Source organism: Schistocerca serialis, chromosome 6 (assembly GCF_023864345.2).
Source record: "Schistocerca serialis cubense isolate TAMUIC-IGC-003099 chromosome 6, iqSchSeri2.2, whole genome shotgun sequence".
NCBI classification, from domain to species: domain Eukaryota; kingdom Metazoa; phylum Arthropoda; class Insecta; order Orthoptera; family Acrididae; genus Schistocerca; species Schistocerca serialis.
Window position 1 is genome coordinate 644062245 of NC_064643.1, and position 18673 is coordinate 644080917.

Consider the following 18673-nt stretch of genomic DNA (forward strand, 5'->3'; position numbering starts at 1 on the left):
TAACGCCGCGAATCCTGCAGGACCGTCCATAAATCCGTAAGAGTACGAGGGGGTGGAGATCGCTTCTGTACAGCATATTGCAAGGCACCCCAGATATGTTCAGTTATGTTCATAACGAGGGAATTTGGTGGCCATCGGAAGTGTTTAAACTCAGAAGAGTACTCCTCAAGCCACTCTGTAGCAATTATAGACGTATGGGGTGTCGCATTGTGCTACTGGAATCGCCCAAGTCCATCGCAATACACAATAGACATGTATGACGGTAGTATCTGTCCCCGAAAGAACAGTTACCGTGGATGACCATGCAGCTTTGCTAGAAATAAAATGATAATTAAATGGACACCCTAGCTGCAAACAGGCGTTGATGTACTTCATTGGGAACATGTTGAAAATGTGTGCCCCGACCGGGACTCGAACCCGAACTCGTACGGGACTTGGTAGATTAATCTGCCACGAGTAATGAGTATGATGGGCAAACATCTATTAGGCGCACTACGAATGTAGTGGTTTGGACATGTTGGGAATGTGGATCTCACGGGAAGCGTGCAAGGGATAAGTCCCTGCAGACGCACTATCCTCGGTGCCCGCGGTGTCTCAGATGGATAGAGCGTCTGCCATGTAAGCAGGAGATCCCGGGTTCGAGTCCCGGTCAGGGCACACATTTTCAACATGGTCCCAATGAAGTACATCAACGCCTGTTTGCAGCTAGGGTGTCCATTTAATTATCATTTCATTTCTAGCAAAGCTGCATGGTCATCCACGGTAACTATTCCTTCGGGAACAGATACTACCGTCATATATAGTTAAAATATGGCTTCCCGGCCATTGACGTTCTTGTGCGAACGCACACGCTATGCCCGAACTCGTACGGGACTTGGTAGATTAATTTGCCACGAGTAATGAGTATGATGGGCAAACATCTATTAGACGCACTACGAATGTAGTGGTTTGGACATGTTGGGAATGTGTATCTCACGGGAAGCGTGCAAGGGATAAGTCCCTGCAGACGCACTATCCTCGGTGCCCGCGGTAGCTCAGATGGATAGAGCGCCTGCTATGTAAGCAGGAGATCCCGGGTTCGAGTCCCGGTCGGGGCACACATTTTCAACATGTTCCCAATGAAGTACATCAACGCCTGTTTGCAGCTAGGGTGTCCATTTAATTATCACAATAGACATGAATGGATGCATGTGATTAGACAGGAAGCTTACGTACGTGTAACCTGTCAGAGTCGTATCTAGACGTATCTTCAGTCCTATGTCACTCCAACTGCACACGTCCCACATCGTTACCGAGTCTCCACCAAACTGAACAGTCTCCTGCTGACATTCACGGTCCATGGATTCATGACGTTGCCTCCATACCCGTACAGTTCTCCGCCCAGGCAACATGTTTCCAGTCAACAATAGTCCAATGTCTGTGTTGACAGACCCAGGCGAGGCGTAAAGCTTTCTTGCCATGCAGTCACCAAGGGTACACAGTGGGCCTTCGGCTCCGAAAGCCAATATCTATGATGTTTCGTTGAATGGTTCGCACGCTGATACTTTTTGGTGACCCAGCATTGAAATCTGCAGAAATTTGCGGAGGTGTCGCACTTCTGTCACATTGAACGATTCTCTTCAGTCGTCGTTGGTCCCGTTCTTCGAGGATCTTGTTCTGGCCGCAGCGATGTCGGAGATTTGATGTTTCACCGGATTTCTGATAGTCACGGTACACTCGTGAAATGATCGTATGGGAAAATCTGCACTTCATCGCTACCTTGGAGATGCTGTGTCCCATCGCTTGTGCGCCGTTTATAACACCATGTTCAGACTCACTTAAATCTTGATAACCTGCCGTAGTAGCACCAGTAACCGATCTAACAACTGCGCCAGACACATGCTGTATTACATAGGCGTTGCCGACCGCAGCGCCGTATTGCTTGTTTGCATATATCACAGTATTTCAATAAGGATGCCTATAGCAGTTTCTTTAGCGCTTCAGTGTAGCAGCTCTTTGGAACTCACGAATGATTTCTTCCGCTGAATAAGGTGAACTTTTACGATCACTCACGGCAGTGCTCGACGGTGCCGGTCCGTCATTACGTGAGTTATGCTTGGTTTTGGTTTAGCTGTTGTTGTTCCTTCGCGTTTGCACTTCATATGACGAATAGTCGACTGTGGGCGGCTTTAGAAGGGTTGAAATGTCACTAACGGATTTGTTACTCACGTGAATCCAATGACTAGTCCACGTTCCGAGTCACTGACCCCTCCTGTCCGGTCTGTCCTGCTGTTACTGCTACTCTAATGACGACACAATTCTCCCCATCTCCTTTTATATCGGTTGGTCCGCCTCTAGCGACATCTAATGGCCAACTCCGCATTACGTAGGAGTGTCTGGATGCTTTTGGTCGAACACTGTATGTTGAGTTTACTCGCGTATTTAAGCGTATTAAATCACATTTGCTTCTCAAGAGGATCAAACTCTAATCTTTGCGCTCAGTGTTCGTGCACACATCGTGAATAGTGATAGCCCGATCTACTCATTTTCGTCTCATTGAGAGCGACGAACAAAGTTTTGTTTGCAGCCTTCAATCAAACTGTAGACTTGCCTTATTCCCCCTTCTGCAGCAGAGCATTACAACTACTATTATTCGATTATCATTACCTATAAGACACATGAAGATAACTATTGTTTTGTCGTTTACATTAAACAGCCTTTCTACGGTTCCATTAGATACTAGTTATATACAGATTGAGCACAAAAGAACTTAAGACTTTCAAAAAATCGTGTAAACGAAACGGTACAACTTATTCGCGGCAAATCTTAACCAGTTAATAGAGCATCTCTGGAGGCTTTTTTTTATTTATTTTTTAATTTTTTACATGTGGTAGCAATTCTTTTGTTGCACGCTGCTGCCGCCAGAGAATGCTGCTGCAGAAAATGGCAACAACACTACAACAGAAGAGCTGACGTGACCCCCGTTAGCATAACGGGAGTCGGAACCGCTGTTCAACGAGCACTTGGCGCACACTTTCACCGGTAACAACTCGGCATAGTATACGTCCATGACGGGCGCGAACGGCTAGAAGAGAACGGCTGTATTTTCAAAGACGAAAGTCCTGGTCGGCCTTCTGTTTCAGAGCAAATTGAGTAGCATTCTAGTGAATCCCACAGAAATCAACATGTCGAGAAAACACTGAGTTTCAGATCGCACATACAAGTGTTCCCAAAATCCTGCGTAAATGTTTCCGCACGAAGCTGCACAGATTGCAGTTGATCCAGGAGATTATGCTCCACTATCTGCCTTCTACACCGAGAAGTTGCCAGGAATGGACAAAAATAATGACACGCCAAAATGGTTAATTGTTAGTGAAGAAGCAGCATTTCACACTATTGGCAAAGTTAATCAGCACAGCGTTCGTGTTGAGTAACAGAAACCCCCATTTCTCAGTCGAATACGAACGATATACAGCAAAAGTCAATCTGTTATGATTCGTGTCGAAGGGGAAGACTTCGGGTTCGCGCTTTTTCATGAAGAAAACCATCACAACTATTTTTCTAGCTCGACATACTTTCTTTGTGGCTTCTGGATCAATAAGATGGTGCCCTTCTTCACTTCCACTGGCTACATGGGAACACTTAGACACACATCTGCCTGGACGAAGGACCAGCCGTGCTGGTGATGACGATGACGTGTGCTGTAGATGGCCACCACCCTCACCAGACTTAATCCTCTGTGAATTTTTTGTGGGGTCATGTAAAAGACGAAGTGTTTAGCCTACGCCTGCCACGGCTACGGCTGCGAATCGCATCTGTGCCAATGTGTTGCACGAGGTCTGGGAAGGCCATGAATATCATTTAGACGTTTACCATGTGACTCGATGAACACCTATAGAGCCCTTTAAATTGTAAAAAAAATGCTAGAGATACTCTGTAAAAAGGACAATGTGTGAAGCGAATAAGTTGTACTATTTCAGTAAATGAAAACCACCAGTTTGCTTTTGTTACAAGGCAATCTTCAGACATTAAATGTCTGAAGATGGCCTTGTAAGCCGAAAACCGGTTAACACAATAAAAGTAATATTGTAGAACAAAAGGAAACTGCTGCTTTTCGTTTATTATAGTGTTGTTCTACCAAGGACCGACGGAAGGTTCTGTTAACCTGTACTATTTCGTTTGAATGATTTTTAAAAAATGTAAAGTTCTTTTGAACTAACTCTGTACGTATACGGGCCATCTCCGAAAGAGACATACAACGGTGCGCAAACTCAATGACGAGAGTAACTGTTGCGTGTTATGTGACTGCCAAGTAACATAGCTCGCTGAAACTTGGACCATACACAGACAGAACTGCTACAGTATTGTACGGAATGTAACTGAGAGAAATACGCAATGAGACGAACAGAAATTACACTTTTATTCAGAGACAATAATTACACTGAAGTCACCGTGATTTGTGATGGTCCGTGCCTCTAAGCACTATGGGACTTAACATCTGAGGTCATCAGTCCCTTAGAACTTAGAACTACTTAAACCTAACTAACGTAAGGACATCACACACATCCATGCCCGAGGCAGGATTCGAACCTGCGACAGTAGCGGTCGCTCGGTCCCGGACTGAAGCGTCTAGAACTGCTCGGCCACAACGGCCGGCAAAAACTGTACTATAGTATTGTTATGTTGCTGATATTTGAAAATAGAGATTATGTGTTACGGAAATGGCTCTTCTTTGTTTGGAGTTTTATTTCATTGTAATTCTCGTCCTATATAAATGTTAGGTTTTCGGCTCAGCTACCAAAGAGCGCAGCCATTAGCGCTATTGATTACTGCGCAGTTTATTGGTAAACAGTGAATACTAATGTGTCACGACATACTGAAAAATATCTTCTAATGTTAGTGTATACAGCGAAGGTGAGAAAAGATGTAATATATATTATTTGTTACGAGTAAAATGTAGCCTGAAGCAGAATCGATAAGTGATTGTCTTACGCTAGCCGCCATTTTAGCGAAATATTGCTGCGGCATTTTTAATTTGATTTTCTATACAGACTTAAATGTCGTTGGATATAATTGCAGTAATAATTGTGTACTAGTGGTGGAGGACCCACTCTGAGCTAATAAAATCCAGTTAGACTGTGATCATATCAAACTTCTATTAATGCAAACAGCATCTTAAGTAATATAAATTCTTATCTGTTGATGTAAGAAACCTGGTAACTTCGTAACAACTTTTATGAAATCTTTCGACAGGACAATATGTTAGTGTTGTGTACGTGTGGTATTGTGTGACAAAACTGTTCATTTTGCCTAACGAAAAGTGTTGGCACTTCGAGACAACAGTAACGTTAATTTGGATAAACGATCTACAACTAGCAAAGAGTCTTTTAAACAACAGCTCTAAAATTACTAAAAATCATTACTCTTGTTTAGTTCAGATGACTTATCATACATTTAGCTTGTTTGTTGATTATAAATAATTACTTTTGTGAATAATCTTAGTGACATTTACACTGCTTGACAGACAACATTGCTACACGTTCCCAGGTGGAGATTTCTTTAACAAAATAACGTTCATGATCCTGGAAAAGCAGTGATTAAAGAAAACCTCAATTTACATCAGTAATAAATAACTAGTTTTATTGTAATATTGCTGAAATAGTACAACACAACACACGCAGATACACCACATGCCAGAGGCTGTGGACACAGGGACAATCAATACCACTGTAGATAATTCAGCTGAAGGGCAAAGAACATCTCTAAAATGGCAATTAGAAAATTGGGAAAGGAAATGCACGTATGAGGAACATAATTACAAAGAAATCACGAGCAGAAGACGAAATACTTCAGCTGATCGACAACAGAAGCTTATACAAAACCTTCAGCAAAAGGAAGTAGCACGACAACGTAAGGTACTAATGAAATCAATACTAAGTGCAACGATGCTAAGGCAAAATGGCTTTAGAGAAAGTGTGCGGAATTGGTCGTCAGATGGACGGATTCAGCATGAAGAAAAGAATACCTTTCGGAGATTTGAAAAGTGAAGATGTGAAATTAAGGGTACAAAAAAAAAAATCCTCTTTTAAACGACTTAATAGAAATCTTTTGCGACTCACAATACACTACACTTCTGCAATATAAACTTATTTCCTTAATTATGACAAATAACACATCACATAGGTGAACACTAATTTACAAAAAAATCCGCCAGTTTACTTCAAGACGGACTTCAGTGATCTCACAAAACCATACCATTAACTGTGTTATTTTTCTGCAGTTGTCATTCACAAAATACAGCACTGCAAAGCGAGATTCTTAGTTGATTCTTTGAGGTCTTTCTAGACGCGAATTAGCAGCTTCCCGAAAACAAGCCATTTCGAGCAATGCTGAATGTATTTGTTACTTGAACCCACTGGTTGCATGCAACCCGTCGCCTCTCCAACATCCAGCAACCTCTGGTACTTACACAGTCCACAAATACCATTCTTATAAAAAGCTAACAATAATTTCTTTAATTATTTCATTCTTCATCAACATACAATATTAATGAATCACATCAAGCCATGTAGATGACTAATGACAAGTGCCCGTACGTTGTGTTTGTGTTGTGTTATGTTGTTGATGATCTGAGACTCGAACAGGTGAAACCGAGTGTTGGTCACAGTCTGCTCCTCCGAATAGCAGCCAGAGGACCGCCGAGCTGAACGTCGACGGACAAATCCATCACCAGTGTCATTTATAGTGTTGATTTTTTCAGAGGTGGAGCTTTCGTGTCTCTTCTCCCATTGGCAGTAAGGAGGCAATGTCGGGGCAGCATAAAAATGCAATTGTGCCGAAGGAAACGATGTAATTTCTCAGTGAATACTGGAACACCCAAAAAATTTAAATGCACCGATTGCTAAAGCCAAAGTATTTCTCATTGCGTTCCTCCACGTTACTCTATAATTGACTAAACCTGTGATTTATCACACTTGGTGTCACTAGTTTTGGATGAAGAACCTCGTTTTCAAAATATGGGATTCATTTGCAACTCTCAAGCCCTAAAACTAAATCACCATCCCTCGTACACACCTGTCTCGAAGTAAAGACAAATGCAATGGAAAAGGAACATACCGCAGGAGAGTGCCAAAGGTGGTTTAGCGATCTTCCTCAACGACCTATACCATTCCATACTTTTTCCTCTACACAATGGCTTACATACAGTCACTGCAAGAACGCACGTCCTACATAAATTGATTAAAAAATCAGTGTAAGTGTTCCCAATGATGTTTTTGACTAAAAGGCCCTCAGCCTTATCATACAGGCCCTCCGACCGCTTGAACTTCGATAAATACTCGAAAACGTAATGTACTCAAGAGCAGTAGAAACAGTTAATTTAGCTTATCACAGTTTCGATTCCAGAGTGCTATTTACACATTCACTCATCAAATATTTCACACCTTAAATAACAAAATATCGGCAGTTAGTATTTTTTGTCAGCTTTACAACTCGTTTGGTTGTGTGGACCATGTTACATTCTCAGAAAAACTTAAGCACAGATGGCTTCATATACAACTGGTTTCAGTCACACTTACCCTACATAATGCAAAAAGTTGTACTGGATAATTCCAACAATGTTGGAAAGATAGAGAATTTCAGTGCCTGGAGAGAAATTACAAAGGTGTCCCACAGTGTTCAGTTTTCAGTCCACTCCTATTCCTTATACATGTGAATGACCTTCCACTTAATATTCCACAAGCAGACTTGGTACTTTTTGCAATGTTGTAATAAATACCATTGGAGAGACAGCAACAGAAGAGATCATTATTGATGTTTTGCAAAGAATTTTTAAGTGTTTGTCCGAAAGTGGACTGAGCAAACACACTGTATTCATTTCTGTGCAACAAATAGGGTTATACGAACAAGTGAAGTAGCACATGAACGGGAGTCAGTAAATAGGGCAGAATGCTCCATATTTTGGGGTGTACATACTGACGAAAACTTGAACTGGAAGAGACATTTTACTGATCTTCTCAAACAATTAAGTTCAGCTGCTTTTGCTCTTTATGTAATTGTTAGTCTTGGAAACGAGGGAATCAATCCCCATACATAATGACTTATGAAATAATTGTTGGGGTAACTCTTTAGAAAGGAAGTATTATTTGCACAAAAGCGAGCAGTGAGAATAATGTGTGGTGTTCACCTGCGGTCATGATATAAGCACCTCTTCATGGAGATCGGCGTTTTAATTGCACCATCGCATTACACATATTCGTTAATGAAATTCGTTGTAAATACTCCGTCATAATTTGGGAAGGACATATCTACAACAGAAGAGGAAAAAATAATTTTCATCACCCATTATTAAAGTTGTCAGTGGTTCTCAAAGGAGTTAATATGCAGCAACAAAAATTTTTGGTCATTTGCCCAATATCGTGAAATGTCTGATGGGTGGCAAAGCAAGTTTTAAGTTTAACCTAAAAGAATTTCTCCTGGCTTTTTTCTTATGTTCGATGGAAGAATTTCTATTTAAAACATAAAAGCCAGAAAAAACTTGTTTTTAAGTGTAGCTGGCTGGGTAGGACCAAAAAAATAGTATCTTCATTAATCTAAAAACAAATTATGTTCATGTCCTGTAAACTGACTCGTCCCACACCATTTTGATAAAAGCATCGTTCAAATGATCTACGGAACATGTAATAAACTTGCTAACTAACTGACCACATTTAACACACACTTGTAACTATTATGCAGTGCTAAAGGAATTGCTTTAAAATTGTCGTAGGCTTCCCACAAAGGCCCTTTCTTGAAGACGCACGAGTCGATAGTAATTATTGTGAACCATTTCCCCTTTGCGTTAAGAGAAAGAACAAAATCTTTATAAAAGTCATTTCTGTTAAGATTTCCAGGCCGAGAGATCGTGATAATTACCAAAATTTCGTCCCCACTTGCGGGATGCATATTGAGAGATAGAACTGAAACTGCATCGAAACCTCGGGGGGTCCTGAATTTATAGGCATGTTGGTGTCATGAAAACAAATTTCGTTCGACCAGAATTTTAGCCGAAACCACTCACTATCATGCGCGCAATATGAGTTTATGAACAACGCATTAATTTTAATAGAAAGGAAGAAGCAGAAAAAAAAGGATTCCACCTTTGGGTGAAGAAAGTAACGGGTCGATTATTTTTTAAGCAAGAATGTTGTCATCTGTCACTGAAAATCGTGAATTCGGCATCACGACGAGTGGTGGTGCCCACTCTGTTCGGCTCACAGCGCACCTATGAAGTCGAGGCTCCCGAGCTTTTGGCGCAGCTGCCAGTTTCATCTCTGAGTATACCTCCCCCAGATGTGGACAAAACATTAGTGAATAGTTTTATACATCCACCACAGCCTCTCAGCCCACAACTTTCAACTGAAGCTAACACCGGACGCGGAAACCTTCATTTTATTTACGGGAGACGTACCATATTTTCCGCGAGATATGGCCAACATTTAGCTAATGATGCCCCAGTCCGGCATCCACAATCAGCACCGATTTTTGCCTTCCTTTAAGGCCTGTTAAGGCTGTTCGCTCAGTTTCTTGCGCAGTTCAGGCACGCAATGCTGTTAGGTTTCCGTATTAAGTCGGAGGCTGCCGCACGGCGGGAAGAGCTAACGCGCAGCGACCATCTTGGGAAAACCCTTCCTTTCTGGTGAGTGCGGCAGCTTAATGATCTCCACTCAGTGGTGCCGCTAGAACTTCCCTTTAACACGCCGCTGTAATGTATTCTGCTTCGCAGTAAGGCAACAAGGGCATTTTTTTCTAGACGTGAATTCCTTGGCAATCTGCCGCAGGCAGACCGTATCCATATTCGAGATTTGGCATAAAATCTCTGTAGAACACCTGGTGCCCACAACGTGTACTAACCTGCAGTGCTGTCTCCTCTACACAGCCGTGAATAGGTTGCAAAAAGGAGTCTGAATTCTGTTTCATGATCTCTCCATACAAGATTAATGCGGGTTCCCTGCAACAAACAAGACGAAGGGTGGGATAGTTGCTTTGGTTAGGGCTCCACTAGTTCTTTTTCCCACTCTCGTCCTCCCGAGGGGTAGTTTTAATGTTTAATTACCAACTCTAAAGTTAGATAACTGATTTTTTTCTTATCTGAATGTACGTGCCTGCAGCCCTGTAACACATAGAGTCCCCGCGTCACATTATTATGTGATAAACAAACAAAAAAGCGTAGGCCATCCCCAATTTCTTCCTTTTGTTTTGGCTCCTCTAGCGGCGTTTTACGGCACTTGGGAATTCCAACGTGTACTAAGCCTGTTCACATGTAATTGAAAAAAAGAATAATCATATACACAGGGTGAATCAGCTAAAACTTTCTCTGGCTCTGAGCACTGTGGGACTTAACGTCTGAGGTCACCGGTCACCGAGAACTTAGAATTACTTAAACCTAACTAACCTAAGGACATCACACACGTCCATGACAAGGGCAGGATTCGAACCTGCGGCCGTAGTGGTAGCACGGTCCCAGACTGAAGCGCCTAGAACCGCTCGGCCACACGGAATTGATTGGTAGTCAGGGGCTTGCATTTTAGCGAATCAACAGATTGTAATAATACTTAGAAAGTGTAGTTTTTGCGCAAACATACACATATTTTAAACGGAACAATGCCTATTGACACTAGCAAACTAAAAGTACGGTAAACTAGAATGCCAGCGGTGTTTGTTGCAGGATTCCAGTGCACGTTGTTTACGAGATAACGTATTTTGCAGTTTCCACACCGACACTTGTTTGTGCCATTCAGCCGGCATAGTTTCTAGGTACGATGTTGTTATGTTTGTTTACAGTGTGCTTGTGTGTTCCTTGAGTGCACCGCGAGTTGCTAGTCAAATAGTGCGTGACAGTCCGAGACCTAGTGGACGATGGGATTTATCAATGCAGAGAAAGCACTTCGTTCTTGTACGACGTATACGGCAAGATATCCCAATAGTCGCCAAACCATTTCGGCAATTATTCATCAACGTCTTCAACCAGTCACGTGATAGTGGTAGTATAACACCTAGACAACGTATCAGAAGGAAACTAGTTACGACAGAAGAGTTGATCCTCACGTTAGCTCCAGAGCAATCGCACGAGGAAGTGCAATGGCCGGCTGCTGTGGCCGAGCGGTTCTAGGCGCTTCAGTCCGGAACCGCGCTGCTGCTACGGTCGCAGGTTCGAATCCTGCCTCGGGCATGGATGTGTGTGATGTCTTTGGGTTAGTTAGGTTTAAGTAGTTCTACATCTAGGGGACTGATGGCCTCAGATGTTAAGTCCCATAGTGCTCAGAGCCATTTGAACCATTTGATGAGCAATGAGTCATAAGTGTTCTATGCATTCTCCATCGACATGGGTTCCATCCCTATCACATCTCTCTCCATCAAGTGGTGGCTGAAAACGATTATGAGGCTCGTTTTAACTTCTGTACATGGGCATCAAGACAGTATACTCAAGATGTATCGTGTATCTTTTTTAGTAACGAAGGCACATTTACACACCGCCGGAGCATGCATTACTGGTCTGTTGACAGTCCCCATTGGCTTCGTCAGGTGGAATGTCAGCGTCCATGGAGTGTAAATATGTGCAGCTGGATAGTGAATCATCAGCTCATAGGCTAGTTTTTCATAGACGGAACACCGAACGAGCACAAGTGTCGCATCCTCGTAACCGACCATCTTCCACGGATGCTAGAAAACGTTCCTCTCCAGACTAGGAGGTACCTGTCGTACCAACATGATGGCTGACCAGCCCATAGTGCACGATGTGCCACAGCATGTCTTCACGAACTGTTTCCAAATCGTTGGGTTGGACACTGAGGACCTGTACCTTGGCCAGCCAGTTCCTCGGATTTGAAACCTGTCAACTTTTTTTTCTGTGGGTAAAGCTGAAAGACGCTGTCTACAAGGACATATCAACTCCACCCGATGATCTGCAACGACGTAATACTGCAGTCTCCTCGGACGTCTCTGGTGAATTGCTAGCACGTGTGCAGCAGTCTTTCCATACTAGACTGGGAGCGTGTATCACCGCTGCCGGTGACAATTTTGAACACAACCATGGATGGCCAATCGTCTCGTTACTGATCATAATTCACATAAGTAGTGTATGAACGTGTTCTTTAGTGTGTTCTACCAAAGGTACTGTACAAGTGCCGCTGTGAGAATTTTTCAAAATATGGTATCTCGTAAATGATTTGCACTAGAATCCTGCAACAAATACTACTTTTAGTTTGTTAATGTCAATAGTCATCGTTTCATTTAACAAAGTGTATGTTACCACAAAAAATATACTTTCCCAGTATTATTACAGTCTGTTTATTGGCTAACAGTACGAGCCACTGACTACCAACCTATTCTGTAAAAACCTCACGCAGTATTTTTGGTACAAGTTCGGGTGATTATATTATTGTTTAGAGTTGATGGTTAAAACTTCAGGACTACCTTTCGTATCTCAACTTGTGGTCCGTCTCTAACGACGACGCAGCCGACACAATGTCAAACTTTGATCGTCCTTCCGTTCATTGTAATCCATGTGTGCAGCTTTCTGTAAGGCCATCTTACGGAACATATATTTTTAGATCCAAGACTATATTTTTCAGGACGAAATGCAGTGCGTTACTTTTAGATAACTCTGCGTGCGATAGCGTGAGTAGTGAACAGGGGTCGACAAGAGGTTCACGAACTTACGCTACTTATCGCCCAAACTGCCCGTTTCTGAGCCACAAATATACTTTGAGAATGGGAAGAGTTACCCCAGAATATAATACCATACGTCATAAGCGAATGAAAATAAGCAAAGTAAAATAATTTTCTTGTCGAACTATCGCTTGCTTCAGATACCGATCGAACAGTAAAAATGCCACCATAGAGTCTTCGAACAAGATCGTGAACGTGGGCTTTCCACGACAGTTACTACCTGTCGAACACCTAGTAATTTGAACTGTTCAGTTTCACTAATCATATGTCCATTCTGTGAAATTAAAACGTCGGGTTTTGTTGAATTGTGTGTTAGAAACTGAAAAACTTAGTCTTACTGAGATTTAGTATTAGTTTATTTTCTACAAGCCACGAACTTATGCCATGAACTGCACTATTTGAAACAGTGTCATTGTTGCACACAACACCCTTTACTACCAAGCTAGTGTCATCAGCAAACCGAAATATTTTAGGATCACCAGTAATACCAAGGGACATATCATTTATATAAATGAGGGACAGGAGTGGCCCCAGCACTGATCCCTGGGGCACCCGCCATTTAACCATGCTCCAATCTGACCCTCCAGCTCAACACTGTCGATAATGATCTTTTGCTGTCTGCTGTTAAAGTAAGAGGTGAATCAATCGTGACCTACTACCATATTCCATAATGGTCCAACTTCTGGAACAATATTTTGTGCCGTCCGCGGTGGCCGTGCTGTTCTAGGTTAGTTAGGTTTAAGTAGGTCTAAGTTCTAGGAGACTGATGACATAAGATGTTAAGTCCCATAGTGCTCAGAGCCAATATTTTGTTATCAACACAATCAAGTGCATCAGTTAAATCAAAAAAGATTCCTAGCGTTCTAAGCCTTTTGTTTAATCCACCCAGTATCTCACAGGCAAGAGATAATGTACCATTTTCAGTCGTTAAACCGCTTCTAAAACCGAACTGTACATTTGACAGCAAATTATGTGAAATCAACTGATCATTTATCCTTACATACACTGCTGTTTCATTACCTTTAGCAAATACTGATGGTATGGAAATATATCTAAAATTGTCTACATGATCCTTTTTTCCCTTTTTATAAAGTGGTTTCATTACTGATTACTTAAATCGTTCAGGTAATTCAACATTCTTAAAGGAAAAATTACCAATTTGGCTAAACACAGGGCTAACATCTGCAGCACAGTACTTTAATATGATACTAGGTAGTCCTCATATTCATGAGAGTCCTTAGTCTCCAGTGATTTAATTATTGGCTCCATCTTTCCCTTGTCAGTATCACAGAGGAATATTTCAGGCATCAGTCTCGGAAAGGCATTTTTCAACATTTTGATATAATTCCCACTTTGTTATACATGATATCCTTAGCCCACTAGTCAGTCATCCAAGCTGCCTTTTACTGCTAGTACCATGTTTAGAACGCTCTAATGGAAATCAGCTTTCAAAGCGCATCCTGCCACTCCTGTTCATAAAGAGGTTTAAAAAACTCTCTTTTGACGTTGGATTAGCTTTTCTACGTAGTCTGTAACTATATAGAGCCTTTGTTTGATTACAATAAACTTTTAGTGTTAAAAATTTTTGTGCATCATGGTCTAAAAGGCCATTCACGGTTTTACTAACAGAATTCCCATCTAGTAATGAAGAATGAATAAAAATATTGTCTACGGCTGTGCTACTGTTCCTCTGCACCCTGGTTGGAAAAAACACAATCTGCAACAGATTACATGAATTTAGATCTTCCAACATCCTTCTCCTTGCACAGTCACATACAAAATTAATATGGAAGTCATAACATATAACTCATTTTTGGTACTTCCTGTAAACTGAACCAAGAGCCCTCTTAGCTTAAGCAGAAATGCTCTGAAGTCCGAGTTAGGGGGCCTATAAATAAAAACAATTAGAAGTTTAGTTTCACTAAATTCAACTGGACCTGCACAACATTCAAATACCTGTTCAGTCCAGAGCTGTGATACGTCTATGGACTCAAATGGAATACTGTTTTTTACTTACATGGCCACTCCCCCACTCTGCAAAGAACTCCTTCAAAAAACAACCAGCTAATCTGTATCCTGGTAAAGGAAGCCTTTGAATTCTCAAATTATTTAAGTTGTGCTCCGATATACCAACAATCTCAGAGTCAACATCTACAAGTAGTTCGCTAGCTTTATCTCTAATACCTCTTATATTTTGATGAAATGTGCTAATCCCTTCACTATTTGGGTACCTGACCTAATATGAAGGCGATTCCTTTGTTAGGGGGACTTCCTCTAAGCAGAGATACCTATCAGCTGCCTTCAGTCCCAAAAAGAAGGTGCAACTCTAACACTAACTACTACAGGAATTTTTCCATGTGTGATCCCACCACCAACCACTATACTGTCACCTATGAGCTTTGCCAGCCTCCCCTTCCCATACCTATCGATATTCTCAAATGGCACCACTGCAATGTGAGCCGTGCTCTCCGCCGTCAGCGTCTTCTCGACTCCCGTATTAACACGCCTAGCAACAGCATTAAGATGAGGTCGATCATGACGTTGAAACAGTTGCACGAAGAGCACATTAGTGCCGCCAGTTTCAGTAGCTATCTTTACTGGGTCACCACCTACATCATACTGCCTGTCCCTATCAAGACTGTTCCCTGCTCAAACCACAGTCACTACCTTATACTCTTTCACAAAATCTATGTTAACAGTCACCTGAGCCAACGCTGCACTAGGCTTCATAATGCTGGTGACCTGGTACTCAGTCCCCAACACTTCCAGCAACTGCTGGTTCACACCTCTGCCGTGAGAACTACCTAGCAGCAGAACCTTCTTTTTTCTGTTAGAATTTGCAGCTGACCTAGGCCTCCTAACTGCCGAGGACTGCTGCATGTTACCTACACCTACAGCTACAAGAGGCTCCTCTCCACTAAATCTGACAATCGATCAAATCTATTGGTTTCACGCAAAGTAAAAACTGTCTGAATATCTCCTCCTCCCAGCTACCTTCTTACCTACTGCCAGTTCCCATATCCCAGGGCCCTTCACTATCCTTCACCTATCTAGTTCCTCATTTGCGTTTCGTACCAGCATATGAAGCGCGCAGATATTACGCTCCTGCTCCTCTATCAACTCGTTTCTACAACAAATTCTGCATTTCCAGGAGAGGATCTCGCTAGAATGCTCACTGGCTTCCTCAGTCCACTCCCCCGCAATGAAAACTCAAACCAACATCTGAGCTCATATAATCTGTACTGGAAACAACAACACTCTAAAGTAAATAAAGATTTAAAGTTATTTATTGCAATCCAGAAAGATATCTATTGTTCAGGAAGACAGATTTTCATCAATTGTGCCAGTAGTCATAAAAAGTTCAACTACCGCTAAACTTGAGCTCAAGAGGTGGCTAAGTCATTCAACTCTGTTGACGAATTCTCAGTTGTACCAGTTGATGTATATACACTCCTGGAAATGGAAAAAAGAACACATTGACACCGGTGTGTCAGACCCACTATACTTGCTCCGGACACTGCGAGAGGGCTGTACAAGCAATGATCACACGCACGGCACAGCGGACACACCAGGAACCGCGGTGTTGGCCGTCGAATGGCGCTAGCTGCGCAGCATTTGTGCACCGCCGCCGTCAGTGTCAGCCAGTTTGCCGTAGCATACGGAGCTCCATCGCAGTCTTTAACACTGGTAGCATGCCGCGACAGCGTGGACGTGAACCGTATGTGCAGTTGACGGACTTTGAGCGAGGGCGTATAGTGGGCATGCGGGAGGCCGGGTGGACGTACCGCCGAATTGCTCAACACGTGGGGCGTGAGGTCTCCACAGTACATCTATGTTGTCGCCAGTGGTCGGCGGAAGGTGCACGTGCCCGTCGACCTGGGACCGGACCGCAGCGACGCACGGATGCACGCCAAGACCGTAGGATCCTACGCAGTGCCGTACGGGACCGCACCGCCACTTCCCAGCAAATTAGGGACACTGTTGCTCCTGGGGTATCGGCGAGGACCATTCGCAACCGTCTCCATGAAGCTGGGCTACGGTCCCGCACACCGTTAGGCCGTCTTCCGCTCACGCCCCAACATCGTGCAGCCCGCCTCCAGTGGTGTCGCGACAGGCGTGAATGGAGAGACGAATGGAGACGTGTCGTCTTCAGCGATGAGAGTCGCTTCTGCCTTGGTGCCAATGATGGTCGTATGCGTGTTTGGCGCCGTGCAGGTGAGCGCCACAATCAGGACTGCATACGACCGAGGCACACAGGGCCAACACCCGGCATCATGGTGTGGGGAGCGATCTCCTACACTGGCCGTACACCACTGGTGATCGTCGAGGGGACACTGAATAGTGCACGGTACATCCAAACCGTCATCGAACCCATCGTTCTACCATTCCTAGACCGGCAAGGGAACTTGCTGTTCCAACAGGACAATGCACGTCCGCATGTATCCCGTGCCACCCAACGTGCTCTAGAAGGTGTAAGTCAACTACCCTGGCCAGCAAGATCTCCGGATCTGTCCCCCATTGAGCATGTTTGGGACTGGATGAAGCGTCGTCTCATGCGGTCTGCACGTCCAGCACGAACGCTGGTCCAACTGAGGCGCCAGGTGGAAATGGCATGGCAAGCCGTTCCACAGGACTACATCCAGCATCTCTACGATCGTCTCCATGGGAGAATAGCAGCCTGCATTGCTGCGAAAGGTGGATATACACTGTACTAGTGCCGACATTGTGCATGCTCTGTTGCCTGTGTCTATGTGCCTGTGGTTCTGTCAGTGTGATCATGTGATGTATCTGACCCCAGGAATGTGTCAATAAAGTTTCCCCTTCCTGGGACAATGAATTCACGGTGTTCTTATTTCAATTTCCAGGAGTGTATTATTAGTACTATCAAATAGCGTGAATGTTATGAAAAATCTAGCTTCTGCACAGTAAAGTAATCAGGTTAAATAAATGTTGTATTGTAAACTTATTTTCTGTTTGAAGATGTGTTGCTACAATACTTTAAGAATGATCATATGCACTTCAGTGTATTGCATGTTTACATGATTCATTACAAGCTGTTACCACTTTCACAACATCCAGATGTTTAAGATTTTGCTGCGTGGAGTGGTCGCGTGGTTTGAGGCGCCATGTCTCGGATTGCGCGGCCCCTCCCGCCGGAGGTTCGAGTCCTCCCTCGGGCATGGATGTGTGTGGTGTTCTTAGCATAAGTTAATTTAAGTTACTTTAAGTAGTGTGTAAGACTACGGACCGATGACCTCAGCAGTTTGATCTCTTCAGAATTCAACACATTTGAACATTTAAAGATTTTTTGACTCGTTTCACAACCACAACGCCCATTTCACATAGTAGCTCAGGAAGGAATATTGGAACATCTAGTTTTTGTACTCGTATGTCCATCCTTGTGATTGGGGGTTTGAGGGATGTCGACTGTTCACTTACGTAATAAAACGAAATACCTTGAGCAGTCCTTACGATATTATTTACGAGTATTACATGGCTACCAGTTTCGGTGCTTCAGTGCACCATCTCCAGCCCTTAACTGACGCTGAATGGTTAACTCCAACCATCAACCATGGTTGGAGACACAACATCGTTGTTACAGGTAGTCTGCAAAAACCAGTCCATAGATGTTGGCCACTGATGTATCGTGTATACGGATGCAGTTAACCCCTGAAGATGGTGCAATGAAGCACCGAAACTGGTGGCCATATAATAAATAACATCTTAAGGACGGCTGTAGGTGTTCCATTTTATTACCTTAGCATATCTCTCCTTTGTAACTATGTACTGTATGTTCTGGTTTAATGTCTCGTTCTACCACCACAAAGTTCTTCTCACAGTGGATCTCTGGAACAACATCTAATCTAATGTAATCGTGGTCGGGAGCAAATTGAAAGTAGTAACGTGTAGTCGTATGACTTCAGGATGTTCGGCGGGGGGTTCCGCTGCTCGCATTGAATATAGACTTTCCGATCAAAAGTATCCG

At 43.1% G+C, this 18673-nt stretch overlaps 1 non-coding gene across 1 annotated transcript; it reads left to right on the plus strand.

Moving 5' to 3' along the window:
- Positions 1-1022: 1022 nt before the first annotated feature.
- On the plus strand, positions 1023-1097 carry Trnat-ugu (transfer RNA threonine (anticodon UGU)). The gene has a single exon. It is a non-coding gene; the product is annotated as a tRNA-Thr (tRNA).
- The last annotated feature ends 17576 nt before the right edge of the window (positions 1098-18673 follow it).